Source organism: Typopeltis vanoorti, chromosome 7 (assembly GCF_054136105.1).
Source record: "Typopeltis vanoorti isolate ZY-2024b chromosome 7, IOZ_Tvanoo_1.0, whole genome shotgun sequence".
Taxonomy (NCBI): Eukaryota; Metazoa; Arthropoda; class Arachnida; order Uropygi; family Thelyphonidae; genus Typopeltis; species Typopeltis vanoorti.
Window position 1 is genome coordinate 121,861,633 of NC_143555.1, and position 12,673 is coordinate 121,874,305.

Below are 12,673 nucleotides of genomic sequence, written 5' to 3' on the forward strand. Positions count from 1 at the left end.
GGTTTCATCATCAAGGTGTATGTTATCAGTAAAATCTGCATAATATTTCTGGTTAATTACGTTGGGTCAGTGGTGCAATGGATAATGCACCTGACTCAGAAGATTCCAGGTTTGAATTTTGGTTGCTAATGTATCTTACCTTCTTATTTGGGGTGATGGTGGATAAGGAATTAAAATTTTTAGGACAAATTGCCAAAATTGTGAGGGCAACACAATGAATTCTGGGAATGATGCAGAGCACACTGACTTGTAGAAGTAAGGAGATTCTTGTTCTATTGTATAAGGCCTTGATTACACTACATATGGATGAATGTGCACAGATTTGGTCACCTGATTTTCACAGTGAAGAGAATGAAGATGAAGAGATGTTGGAAAGGATCCAGAGGCAGCTGTCTAAGCTATTTTCTGATCTCTGGAATGTTGAATATGAAAAAAGGTTGAGAAGATGCAATTTACATTCTAGTAGATATGAGAAAGAGGAGTGATATGACAGACTTACAAGTTGGTAAGGAGTTACTATTGAATTTAAGTTCAAGAGTTTTTCATAAAATAGTGTGAGATCGGGGAAGATGAGTCCATCCCTGGAAGCTGTATAAGAAGAGTGTGAACAAGGGAGTGAGAAACAGGTTTTTTGCATGCAGAGTTGTGAATGACTGGAATGTCTTCCTGAGAGTATGGTGTCCACAGAGAATTTAATGTACTTAAGGCAGTGTATGATGAGTTGTGTGTATGACAAAGGAGCCTTCTAGATGAGTCTTTAACTCCATGGTGGTCTTAGGATAATAATAATTACTTATGTAATTAACCAGAATATATGCCTGTATAAAAAGTTATCTATGATTAGCATCTTCATTATTTAATGAAAGCAGCTGAATTTTAGAAAGAAATTTATTCTAAAATTTTGCTGTTTTTTTTGTAAATTGTTTTATTCATTTGTAATATTTTCAAAGTATCTGGATGTGAAGAAATGTACCACTGCATTGGCATCTAGCTTTATATTGCTAAGGGCAAACACCTAGCAGCAACAATAAATACAAAAGTATTAAAAAAACAAAGGAAATTATAAAATTTTTATGTACTTTGGTATTTCATTGAATTACTGCTCTTCATTCAGGAAATGTGGAAAATAATTTTTTTTTAATGAAGGCTTGTGTTACATTGATGGTCACGTCTTACTCAGCTATTTTCTTGTAGGACTGTTATTTACATTATGTCCTCTCAGAGCAATGGCACTAATGGTTTTGAGAGCATGTGGTATGAGGTGGAGGTGGCAAGACAAAATATTTAGTGGGATATTGCTATTAGTCAGGCAGCATACAGTATGAATGTGAAGAGTAGATGTTTAGGTAGGCGAGCTTGGTGAGTGCAAAAACAATGATTGTTATGGGAGATTTTAACCTACAACAGTATAAACTGGGAAGAGGAAACTGTATGTAGTAGGAGGAGGATGGAATTTCTGGAATTCTTGAGGGACAAGTAGGTAACATGTGGTTTGAGAGTTTTGGATTTGGTCATAGAATCAGATCTGATTATAACAGATGGTATCCCTAACCCAAGTTGGAGAGAATGATCTTGTGGTTTTGACTTGGAAGATAAATAGACATGCAAGAGTATCAAAGAGAAAGAAACGTATATGGAATTATAAGGTAAGTAATTAAAATAATCTTAGAAATCAGCTTGTGGCAGTTTCATGGACGGAGGAATTGGAGGAGCAAAATATCATCAATGCTTGAGAACTGGTGAAGGAATATTTATTAGAAGCAATGACAAGTTGTATACAACAAGTCAAAAAGATAACACACAGTCTATATTTTTTTTTATTGATCCCATACACAAGAAGTCAAGAGACCTACAAGCACATCAGGGTTGCGTGTGTGGGGTGCAGATAAGGACTGAGATAGAAGTTTATTAGTGTTATTTTTGAAGAGCTGCAAGTTGTAATTGACACTTCATCTGTGATATAGAGGTTGAAGTGAATCTGTAAGAGAGGGATCATCCACGAGCCTAATTGCTTGCTTCTGGACAGTATTAAGGATTTTAAGGGGAGTTTTATAGTTGCACCACTCCAAACATATGAGCGGTATTCTAAGCATGGGTGGATTTTGGTTTTGCATATAGTTAGGAGAGTTGGCTGGTTGTAAAATAGCCTTTTGAACGAAAGAGAATGCCTAGTTTCTTGGATGCTGAAGAAGCTATTGATGCCACAAGAGATTGGAGATAAACGTTAGTCCAAGAAGAAAGATCTGATTGTTTGGTGATTTGTGTGTTACTGAGAGTAAGAGTAGGTGAGCTGAGATCTCTTTTGAGAGAGAGAGAAGGCAAGACTGTGTTTTCGTAGCATTGAACATAACAGTTCTTTCTTTTAAGGTCACATGGTGGTCAGCATTATTAGTGAAGAACTGATGGAGAGAAAAACATGTGTTGGAATTACTTTACTTATAATTAAGAAAATAATATTCGATGTTTCAACCGCTGTATTGGGGTCATCATCAAGAAAACATACATATGTACAAAACACAAGCTACATGATGCTACAGCAAGATAAATCTAAATGCTCTGTTCATTGTTTACCCTAGCCTGACCTCTGGTGTAAAAAAAAAAAAAAAATAAATAAATAAAATAAGTAAAGTGGATATTGGATCCAGCATTATTTCAAAGCTGAATGTAGAAACTATGAAAGTTTCGTAAAAATAAGTTGATCAGAGAGCTTACAGGAATACACTCACCGGCATTCACAAGTCGTCTTAGCGTGGATTACTTAGAAAACATAGGCACCCATTACTAAAATTAAGGGGATATTAAATCCCACATAGTTTTAAAACCGAATAAGAAACTCAAATAGGCACCCATGCTAAGGCAATTCATGAATGCCAGTGAGTGTATTCCTGTAAGCTCTCTGATCAACTTATTTTAACGAAATTTTCATAGTTTCTACATTTGGCTTTGAAATAATGCTGAATCTAATATCTAATCTACTTATCGCTGAACTGAAGCCTTTTGACTCTTTATTTTAGTAAAAAAACTTTAAATAAAAATATTACTGAATACTAAATAAAATATATACAAAATTAAAAATTAATGCACAAAATAAAATAAACTTTCTGTACATATCAGTATAATCATATACAGATGAAAAAAAAATATTTCATAGCAGAACTGCATTAAACAATTCCTAAAGTCCTCTCATATTAAGGTTTTCTAACATCATTCTTATTTAGATTTGGATGATTCATGTTTCAGCATTTCACAGGCTTTTTTGAACTTTCTTTCAAACCAGGTTTTGGTGTGGTGTAGGGACTTGGTACCTTTCTCCATTATTTTAGATAGGATAGAGGTGATGGCAACTGATTGGTAGTTTGATGGTTGACTTCCATCACCTTTTTAGGAATAGGATGAATATGAGATTGCTTCTATGCATTGGGATAAGTACCAGATATGTATAATAGATTATAGAAACAATGCAGGACAGGTGATAATTCTCAAGCACAATGTTTGAGAACAATTGCAGAGATGCCATCAGAACCAGCAGTCGTTTTAGTATCCAAGTTTTTTTTAGTAGTTTCCAGATTTCTTTTTGTCGAAAAACTAAAGGAGGCATACAGTGCTTGGATTCTGATATGATAAAACGTGATTTCTCTTGCTCATCAATGCAGGGATTTGAGGAAAAGAGTGATGCCAGAAGGTCAGCTTTATCTTTGGGTGAAGTAACAGTGGTGCCACATCAGGATGAGAGAGAGGTGGAAGTGTAGGAGAGCAGAAAGGGACCAGAAGGCATGTCTTCCATTTTTTGCTGTTGGCCTTTATGAAATCAGATTTAGATTTTGATGACTGATTTGCATATGTTGCATGCTTTGGTGTAGGCAGAGTATGTAGCTGGAGTTCTTATTGAAGTGAGCCACTTGCAGTAAGCTAAATTTTTTTTCTTTGACTGTTTTGGTACAATTTCAATTGAACCAGGGTTTGAAAAGTGGATGAGGATTATGCCTTGAATTGGGAATGAAGGTCTTAATGTCAGTGAGAATAATTTCTGGAACTCTTTCACAGCATATGTTAGGATCAGACGCAATAGTGGAAACAATACACCAAGGAAAGGAGGAGTAAAAATTTTGGAGGTCATCCCAGTTAGCTCCTTTGTAGTGCTAGAGGATGCAAAGTTGGGAGTGGAGAAGTGACCTATACAGTGTACCCTGAAGGAGAGCTGGTCAAAAAGAGATCCAGAGTATTTGGAGAGTGATGTGGGTTATCAGAAATTTGAGTAAGTAGATGTATGATTTATGTTAGGTCATTACTTATGGTAAAAACTTCTGCTTCTTGTCCAGCTTGGCCAGTAGTGTTGGAATAGGGGAGCAAGTTGCAATTGTGGATGTTAAATAGTTGCATTGTAGAGGGTCGAATTTCATGGAAAGAAATGTGAAGAGGTCAGAATGGTTATTAGTGTTTGGAGACCAATAAATGCAACGAATGAATGTTACTAAATGGGGCAAGTAAACCTTGAGCCAGAGAATATCAGAAGCAGGGGATTCTAAATTAGCTAATCTCTGGCAGGCATTTAAATCTATCTATAAGGTCACAATACTTACTCTACTCCTCATTGTTCTCTCCAACTTTGTATCCCCTTCAAACAACTGTATATTGCCTGTTAAACCTATCCCAATATTATTAACATACAAGTCAGTGGCAGCTTGTGGCTTGAAATCATGGGGGTGCTGCAACTTTCGAAATATACATACACACTGTAAGTACAGTATATGTGTTTGGATAAAAATTTTAAAATAAATTAAACAGGAAAAAATATTGTTTATTATCGATAAAATTATATAGTTTGGTATAATTCAAAATTACTTATAAATAAAATCCATTATCATAACCCCAATAATGTTCTAAAATAAAAACTATAACAAATGCTATGTCTTTAATTGTAACATCCAAATATTTAAAGAGACGGAGTAAACACGATAAGCACTACGAACACTCTACTACTGGCACAAACTGCATATAAACAACAGTGGAACTGCATGACAGACAGTGCCCATTACGCTAATAGCTCGCATCTCACTATGACGTGCATATGCTTGCTCGTGTAGCAAGTGCTGCAGTTCCGCAGTGCCTATATGTACGAACTGCCCCTGATAAAAGTTAAACAATAATGGTCCAAAGCGACTAGTGATATTACACATATCATTAGTCACTTTGGACAGCCTATCTAACTTATCAATCTATTATCTAATCAATCCTTTACAATTTAGTCATTAAATTGTCCTGTGGAAATGTACTACCGTACATGAACTCCCTTCTGCAATGTATTTTGTTACTTTGTTGTATTATATAAGAGTAGGTTGCTAAAACCAGATTTCCCTTTAATAACCCATTCTGACCATCACAGAGAATTACTGCTATTATCAAACATGTTCTGGTTCTTAGTCCTCACCAATCTCTCCTGCACATTCATGACATCTCTAGACACATTATATAATTCTATAATTCATAGCCTTAGTTTTATCATCCCTTTAATGAAGTGGAACACTTTTACCTCCTTTGGGTAAAAGTTTTTTTTATTATTATTGTTATGTTGATCCCATACATGAGAGCCTAGTTGATTGACTTCTAGTATGTTATTATTGTTGTTATTCCACAGGCAACTTTAGCCTATGGAATAACATTGTTGTTGATGTTGTTGGACATCAACAACATCCAACAACTTCCCTTGATGTTGTTGGACTCATAAAGGGAAGTCCTAAATATTATGCCAAGCACTATTCAATATTCACACAATATCTATCATACTTTACTTTGAACTCAATCACTATCATGCCACTCACAACCTATTCCATTCATTTCAACAAAGTATCTAGTTATAGTCCTCATACCCTTCCTACCATATTCTTGCTCAATTTCCAAGAATGACCTCTAGATCTCCCACCACCTGTTTTGAAAAATTTCCTCTATGTTAATCCTGTAAAAAAACCTTTCATTAATTTGTAAGTCTCAATCATATCACCCCCTTTTCCCACTATTAACTAATTTTTGTAACCCACAAATCTTGAACTTATCTTCATAAGGTGCATCCATAGATCTGCCACCATCTTGGTAACTCACCTGCTGATCCCTGTCCCCAAGAATCTTGTGCAGAGTAGTCAAGATTAGTCTTATCAAAAATGGTATGATAACTTGCTTATCTCTGCTCTTCAGGGTGCCTCAGTAACAAAGTAATCAGATGAGCTGTTTTGGCCAATTTTGCAATACGCCCTCTAAAATTTGCTGGCCTGGTTTGCATGTGGTTAGCCATGCTCTCCAACTAACAGGTCATGGGTTTGAATCCTACCATGGGCTTGGATGTTTGTGATTGTCTTTAGGTGGGAGATGAATTTCATCGACCAGTGTGAGATGGCCACCCTGCTTATTGGAGGCCTGAAGTGACTTGAAAAAGTTCTATGTTTGGTCTCTAGAGCAGGGTTTCTGCACAACGTAAAAATAAATTAAAAATTACAAAAAAAATATATATAATTGATAAAAATGAAAAAAAAAAATCCATGGTACAAATGTACTGTAGGTTTACTAATAACTTTTGTGGGTGAGAACTACATAAAACAAAGATATATATATATATATATATTATATAAACTTCAGTGAGCTATCCAATCAACATCCCCAAATACTTGGCTTCGTCAATTTCCTGGAATACAGTTCCATCAATATGGCATATAGTTGTTAATCTTTTCACTTTGCAATGTTAAATTGGTATCCATTCTTCTTTGCTCATTCTGCCAATCTATATCATCCTGCAAAATTTTAACATCAACTTTTTGGCTACTGCTCTATCCAATTTTGCATCATTGGCAAACAATTATTCTTCCTTCTACTTGCCACATACTACATACTCCTGAGAATTTCCTATGGCCTGCACAGCTAATTTCCTCTCGTGCTCTGATTTTGGTTTCCTTACAATACTAGTCACCCTTCTGACCTGTGCTTTGTACTGATCATGTGCCTGCTGATCACCTCTCTCTCTCCCTTTGAATTCCCTCCACAGATGTTTCTTTTTTTGTAGCTCATGGTTAATGATAATATTCATCCATTCAACTCCTATGTGATTTATCCTCCTGACTCTAGGTATGCAGTCTGCTCTATTGCTTCCTTCAAACACTTTTTTACCACTTAAGGGGATAAAAATCCCTTATTGTTTTTCAGCCAGTAAGTGAAACTAAGATCGAAAACTACGATCTGAACGTTTCATGCTGACGAACTGTCAGCGTATATCCCCTTAACTGATTTTTATCCCCTTAACTGATCAACCTCACCAGAAAAAAATAGCCGTTTGGCTTTTCATCTTAGTTAAACTTTTTTACCACCTTCCATGCACTATCAACGTCCACTCTTTGCAGTTTCTCCAAGAAATCATCTCAGTTTGTTATACTTACCAGCTCTGTATTTCCACCCCTTCCTCTTGAAATTGACAATTCCATACATTTAGCCACCTCCCAGGTCAAGACCACGTGATCATTCTCACCAGCTAGCATCAATGTGCTCATCTTGGATACAAACAAATCTTCTGTTGCAGTTACTAGATATAGCATTCGCAAACTCCTGGTACCTTTCATCACATGCTGCCTCAGGTATTCCTTAGTAACTGCATAAATTGAATTTCTTTTCTCCCATGAATCGTTTCCTCCTTCCTATCTATGTTCCCATAGTTGCAGTCTATCCTCTATAATAATTACTTAAAACTCAATTCACTGAGCTTATTTGCCTGATTCATACTATCCACATCATCCTTCATGAACTATATTTTGTCCTTTTGGCATCTATCTCACACTAGATGGTTCTGAATCCATAATATTTGCTGACCTCCAATTGAACTCCTAGCCACTGTTCATCAGCTATCATCAACAATACATTTCTAACATTATTTTTTCTCTATCCACTAATCAGGCATGCCTCACTAATACTAATTACTTTTGGTTAAGAAGACCTAACTGATGCCCCCCCCCCTTTGTTCCAAATGCTTCTGGCATTAGTGTACATAAAACACAATAGTCTCCTGGGTCCACAGCTGTCCTTACACTTTATACTATCCCCATTCTGGTTTGTTAGCAGTGGTACTAAGTACTAACTTAATCATTTTTTGTACATTCTAATAATCACTTGCCTCACAGATATCTGCAAACGACTTATTCAACAGCTCCCCCCCCCATAACTATAGTTTTTCTGATTTTACACCTTCAACCTTACTTCATTCAATTACACTTTTTACAGACTCTGAACACCAAATCTATTCAAGTGCAAACTATCTGTCATCTACAAGTCATTTTGTCAATCACACTAACTCCACACATCCAGAGACTCTACACATTCCTCCTGCATAAACCTATGCACTGACAATCACAATCATTACCCTAATTTTTTCACCTCTGTTGTATCACGGCAATACACTCACTATCTTAACTCTCTTTTTAATTCATAACTTTTGCTACTTTCAGTAACTCTATCATGTCCTCCCTCATACCACACCATACTTGTCTCCTTTCAAATCATTCATTCCTGCTAAAAACAATTACCTCTTTCATTTTTCCCTTCTGAATCCTAATAGCCTCGCTAGCATTGTTAATCTCTGCACCCAGGAATGATGATTTCATCACTTTCTCTCATCAAGCACACTTCTTATCATGGAATCACCATACAAGACTCTCTACTTACTTTTTCTTTCTATCTTAGTCCAGCCTTCCTTTTTCTTTTTGCTTACCTCTTCTGTCTTTCTATTCAGCTGTATCACTCACCAGATGTTTTTCTACATTTCTCAAGCTCACACTTCATCTTGTGAAGGACTCTGCATAAGCATGCTATCTCTCTCTCTCCTCTCTCTCAGCTAACTCTTCATTCTTCTTATCTTTTGTGCTACTCTCCCATCACTTTTACTCTCTCAATCCTTTCTGCTACTCTACTGCACTCATTTTCACATTGTACTTCCTGTTATGTGCACTGCTTCAATCTTTCTTGTTTCAAGAGAGAAATTTCATCTTCTCTAGATTTGATTATTGTCAAAGATAAGACTATAAGCTAACTCAGCTAACTCTTCATTCTTCTTATCTTTTGTGCTACTCTCCCATCACTTTTACTCTCTCAATCCTTTCTGCTACTCTACTGCACTCATTTTCACATTGTACTTCCTGTTATGTGCACTGCTTCAATCTTTCTTGTTTCAAGAGAGAAATTTCATCTTCTCTAGATTTGATTATTGTCAAAGATAAGACTATAAGAACTGGCACTTTTTTTTTATGAGAAATAAGGCAAAACTATATTTTGCTAGCACTGAAAGTGACAAATTTATTGAAGCACCATTAAAGAATGGGTTGGAGATCACATTGTGAGGTGGCAAAGGTGGTTATGCAGTAAGTTGTGATGGTTTGCACAGTATAACATTTGTCAAGTGAGAAGGAAGAATGCAGTTATTGTCATCACCAAACTCTGTATTGGGTTGGTAATCAACTGGAACAGGTTATTAGTATATAGAAAGTAGCGGATCAGGTGAGAGGAGAGAACATCGTGGAACTTAAGCATTACTTGCATTGTTAGGATGATTGATGATGTTAGGATGATTGTTCCATCCACCATCGTGTGTGTTCACACAAAAAACTTGCCAAAATAAGGGTGCATATTTAACAGTCTCTTATTATTATTATTATTCAGGCCTCCATGGAGTCAAAAGACTCAACATGAGAAGTCCTTCCTAAGAACATAAAGTCTGTCAAGACTCATTGAGGGGAGGTCCCCTCTAAGAAACACAAAGTCTATCATACCACTGCTTAAACTCATTGACTGTTCTCGCTCTCACCACTCCATCAGGCAATGCATTCCACGGTTCAACCACCCTCCATGCAAAGAAACCACTCCTCACCCTCTTGCTCACAGTTTCCTTTCGTAACTTCCAGGGATGGCCTCTTGCGATCACTCCTTCCTGCTGTTCAACCAAGTGAAAGAACTCCCCAGTGTCAACCCTGTAACCACCTCTCAACAGTTTAAAAGTCTCAATCATATCACCTCTCCTTCTTCTATCCACTGTTAAACTGTGAATGAAATTTTTATGTATATTTTGTTCTTCATTCACATTTAACATAACCTATCATATATTAAGCATGACTTGTTTAAAAATTATTTGTTAATCCCTTGTTTAAGAATTATCTTTCATGTATTATTCCTGAATTTCATCAGCTATTATTTGATCAAATAATTTTAATGTATATTTTACTATTGGAAGGACCCAGTGATAAATATCATTTATCTTATTTACTTTATTCCTTCAATAATATTATGAGAAATTATATGTATATAATTTAATGTACCTTATATATATATATACTGTAACATATATTTTATTATTATTAATTGTAAATGAAATGAAAGAGAAAATTAAGTAACTGTAATATTTTATTAATGTTTTTCATTACACAATGTAAAAGTATAGCCTTATGTAACATTAACGCGAATGTTTACGTTTTGTTCGTTGCCATGGAGAGAGAAATAAAATGGAACGTGTGTGGGGAGACCGTGAGCTTCGATAACAAGGAGAGAAGAAAAATATAGGAGTGGGAATATAAGAGTAAAGAAGGGAGAGTTTTTGAAGCGGAAAAAAAGGAAGGATATAAGCAAGGGGGTGAAAGTAAATAAAAAGGACTGAAGGGCAGGAATTCAAGAGAGTAGTATTTAAAAGTGTGCTAAGACGAAGTGAAAACTGATAGATAGCTCAAAGTAAAGTCAGCAGTGGCATTAATAGGGATTTGGTGCCGTATCTGGATAATTAAAGGACTGGAAGGTTAATGAAGGATTCAGAATAGATCCAGTTAGCTTAGAATTGCTATTTATTTCTATATTGCTTTTAGGAAGAATTCTATGGAGCTTAATTTGTTGTGAAGTAGTAAAAAAGGATATCAATCTGCCCTATAGTTGCCGTCGAGAATTGCAAAGCGTGACAAATAATAATCTAGTTATGACCTTGAAGAATTCTTTTTAAATGTGTTCCATAGGTGTAATAAATATAATTTGAAGATGTACTCACATTAAAACTGACGTGCTGAAGATTAATTCCGGTAAGGACAGTCATATTTTATTTGTTTCTGTTTATGAAGACTTGAGTAATAGTTCCATTTTGCTCATTCTAACATTTACTGTGGCATATTGCCAAAGTTAGAAGTTAAAAATAATTTGCCTTGAAATAATATCTGCCGTGTTTAATGATATGATAAGTGCCAGCTGATAGTTAATTGTGGAGTATAACTGAGAAATATGAGCAAACTAATTAAACATGAAATTCTGTTGTATTAATCTGAGTAAGGAATCTTGTAATTGAGAAAATTGTGAAACTTGTATGTGAAGATTTTGAAGACTGAATTAATATGAATGATATGACCCGATGTACTAACTTAATTGTAATGTCTCATTTTAGAAGTGGAATTCATGTATTTATCATATAACCTTATATTAAATGTTTTGTTTTATTAATTTCAATACTGTGTTTGCCTGATTCTTTTTTATTGCACCGTTCATAAATAATTCGAATCTACTGGGAGCCTCAAGTGAAAAATATTAAATTCGGCCTGAATGAGTAAGGAGACTGCTAATTTAATTGAAGATTGATTCTACTATTTTATATAGACTAATCTAAATATAGGGTGGCACAGTATAAATATAAATTTCTCTACATTTGGATTAGTGATCAATTAGCAATTAATAGATTTTATTAATAAGGTTACATTATAACAAAATGGCAGATTCAAAACTAGGATGTACGTTCCAACACCACCAAACTCTGCAGTCCACATTCCCTCAGCCGATCCTCATAACCATCCTTGTACAGTCCTGAAACCATCTTTGTATAATTTCCACAGTTAATTTATCCATTTCAAATCCTGGGAACCAAATCGGAGAACAATAGTCTAAGTGTGGTCTGATCAGAGACTTATACAACGGAATGATAACCCATTTATCTCTGCAGGTCAGTATCCTTCTCATAATTGCAGCAATCCTCTGTGTTACCTTCACCACCTTTGCAATATGTCCCCTAAATTTCATGTTTCTATCAATCATCAACCCCAGATCTCTTGTCTCCCCTACTTCCTCCAGTATAACTCCTTCCATAGAGTATGCAGCATCCCATCGATGTTTCCCAAACCTCAAGACCTTACATTTTGCTGCATTAAACTGAAAACCCCCATTCATTTGCCCATCTATCTAGCTTACTCAAATCTTCTTGCAGAGCTACCACATCTGCACTATTACTAATAGTCCATCCCAGCTTTGCATCATCTGCAAACAACTAAATATCCCCTTGCAATCCACTGGCAATGTCATTGATATAAAGGTTAAACAATATAGGTCCAAGTACTGAGCCCTGTGGGAACCCACTTATAACCCTCTGCCTCCTTGAAACTGCTCCACCATACACAACTCTCTGATACCTATCAGACAGCCAATCCTGAATCCAGTTGACCAATCTGACATCCAGACCCATATGCTGCAACTTAAATATCAGCTTATCATGTGGCACCCTGTCAAATGCTTTTGCTAAGTCTAAGAAAATGGCAGTATATGCCTTTCCCTCATCTAATGCTCTTGTAACTTTATTATAAAAGGTTAGCATATTGCTAAAACAAGAGCACCCTTTCACAAATCCATGTTGACT

The 12,673-nt window shown here is 35.8% G+C and overlaps 1 protein-coding gene across 1 annotated transcript in view; it reads left to right on the forward strand.

Moving 5' to 3' along the window:
* LOC150105008 (protein Obscurin-like) overlaps nucleotides 1-12,673 on the forward strand; it is a 790,953-nt gene that overhangs the window by 606,888 nt on the left and 171,392 nt on the right. The gene's annotated exons all lie outside the window — the stretch shown is intronic.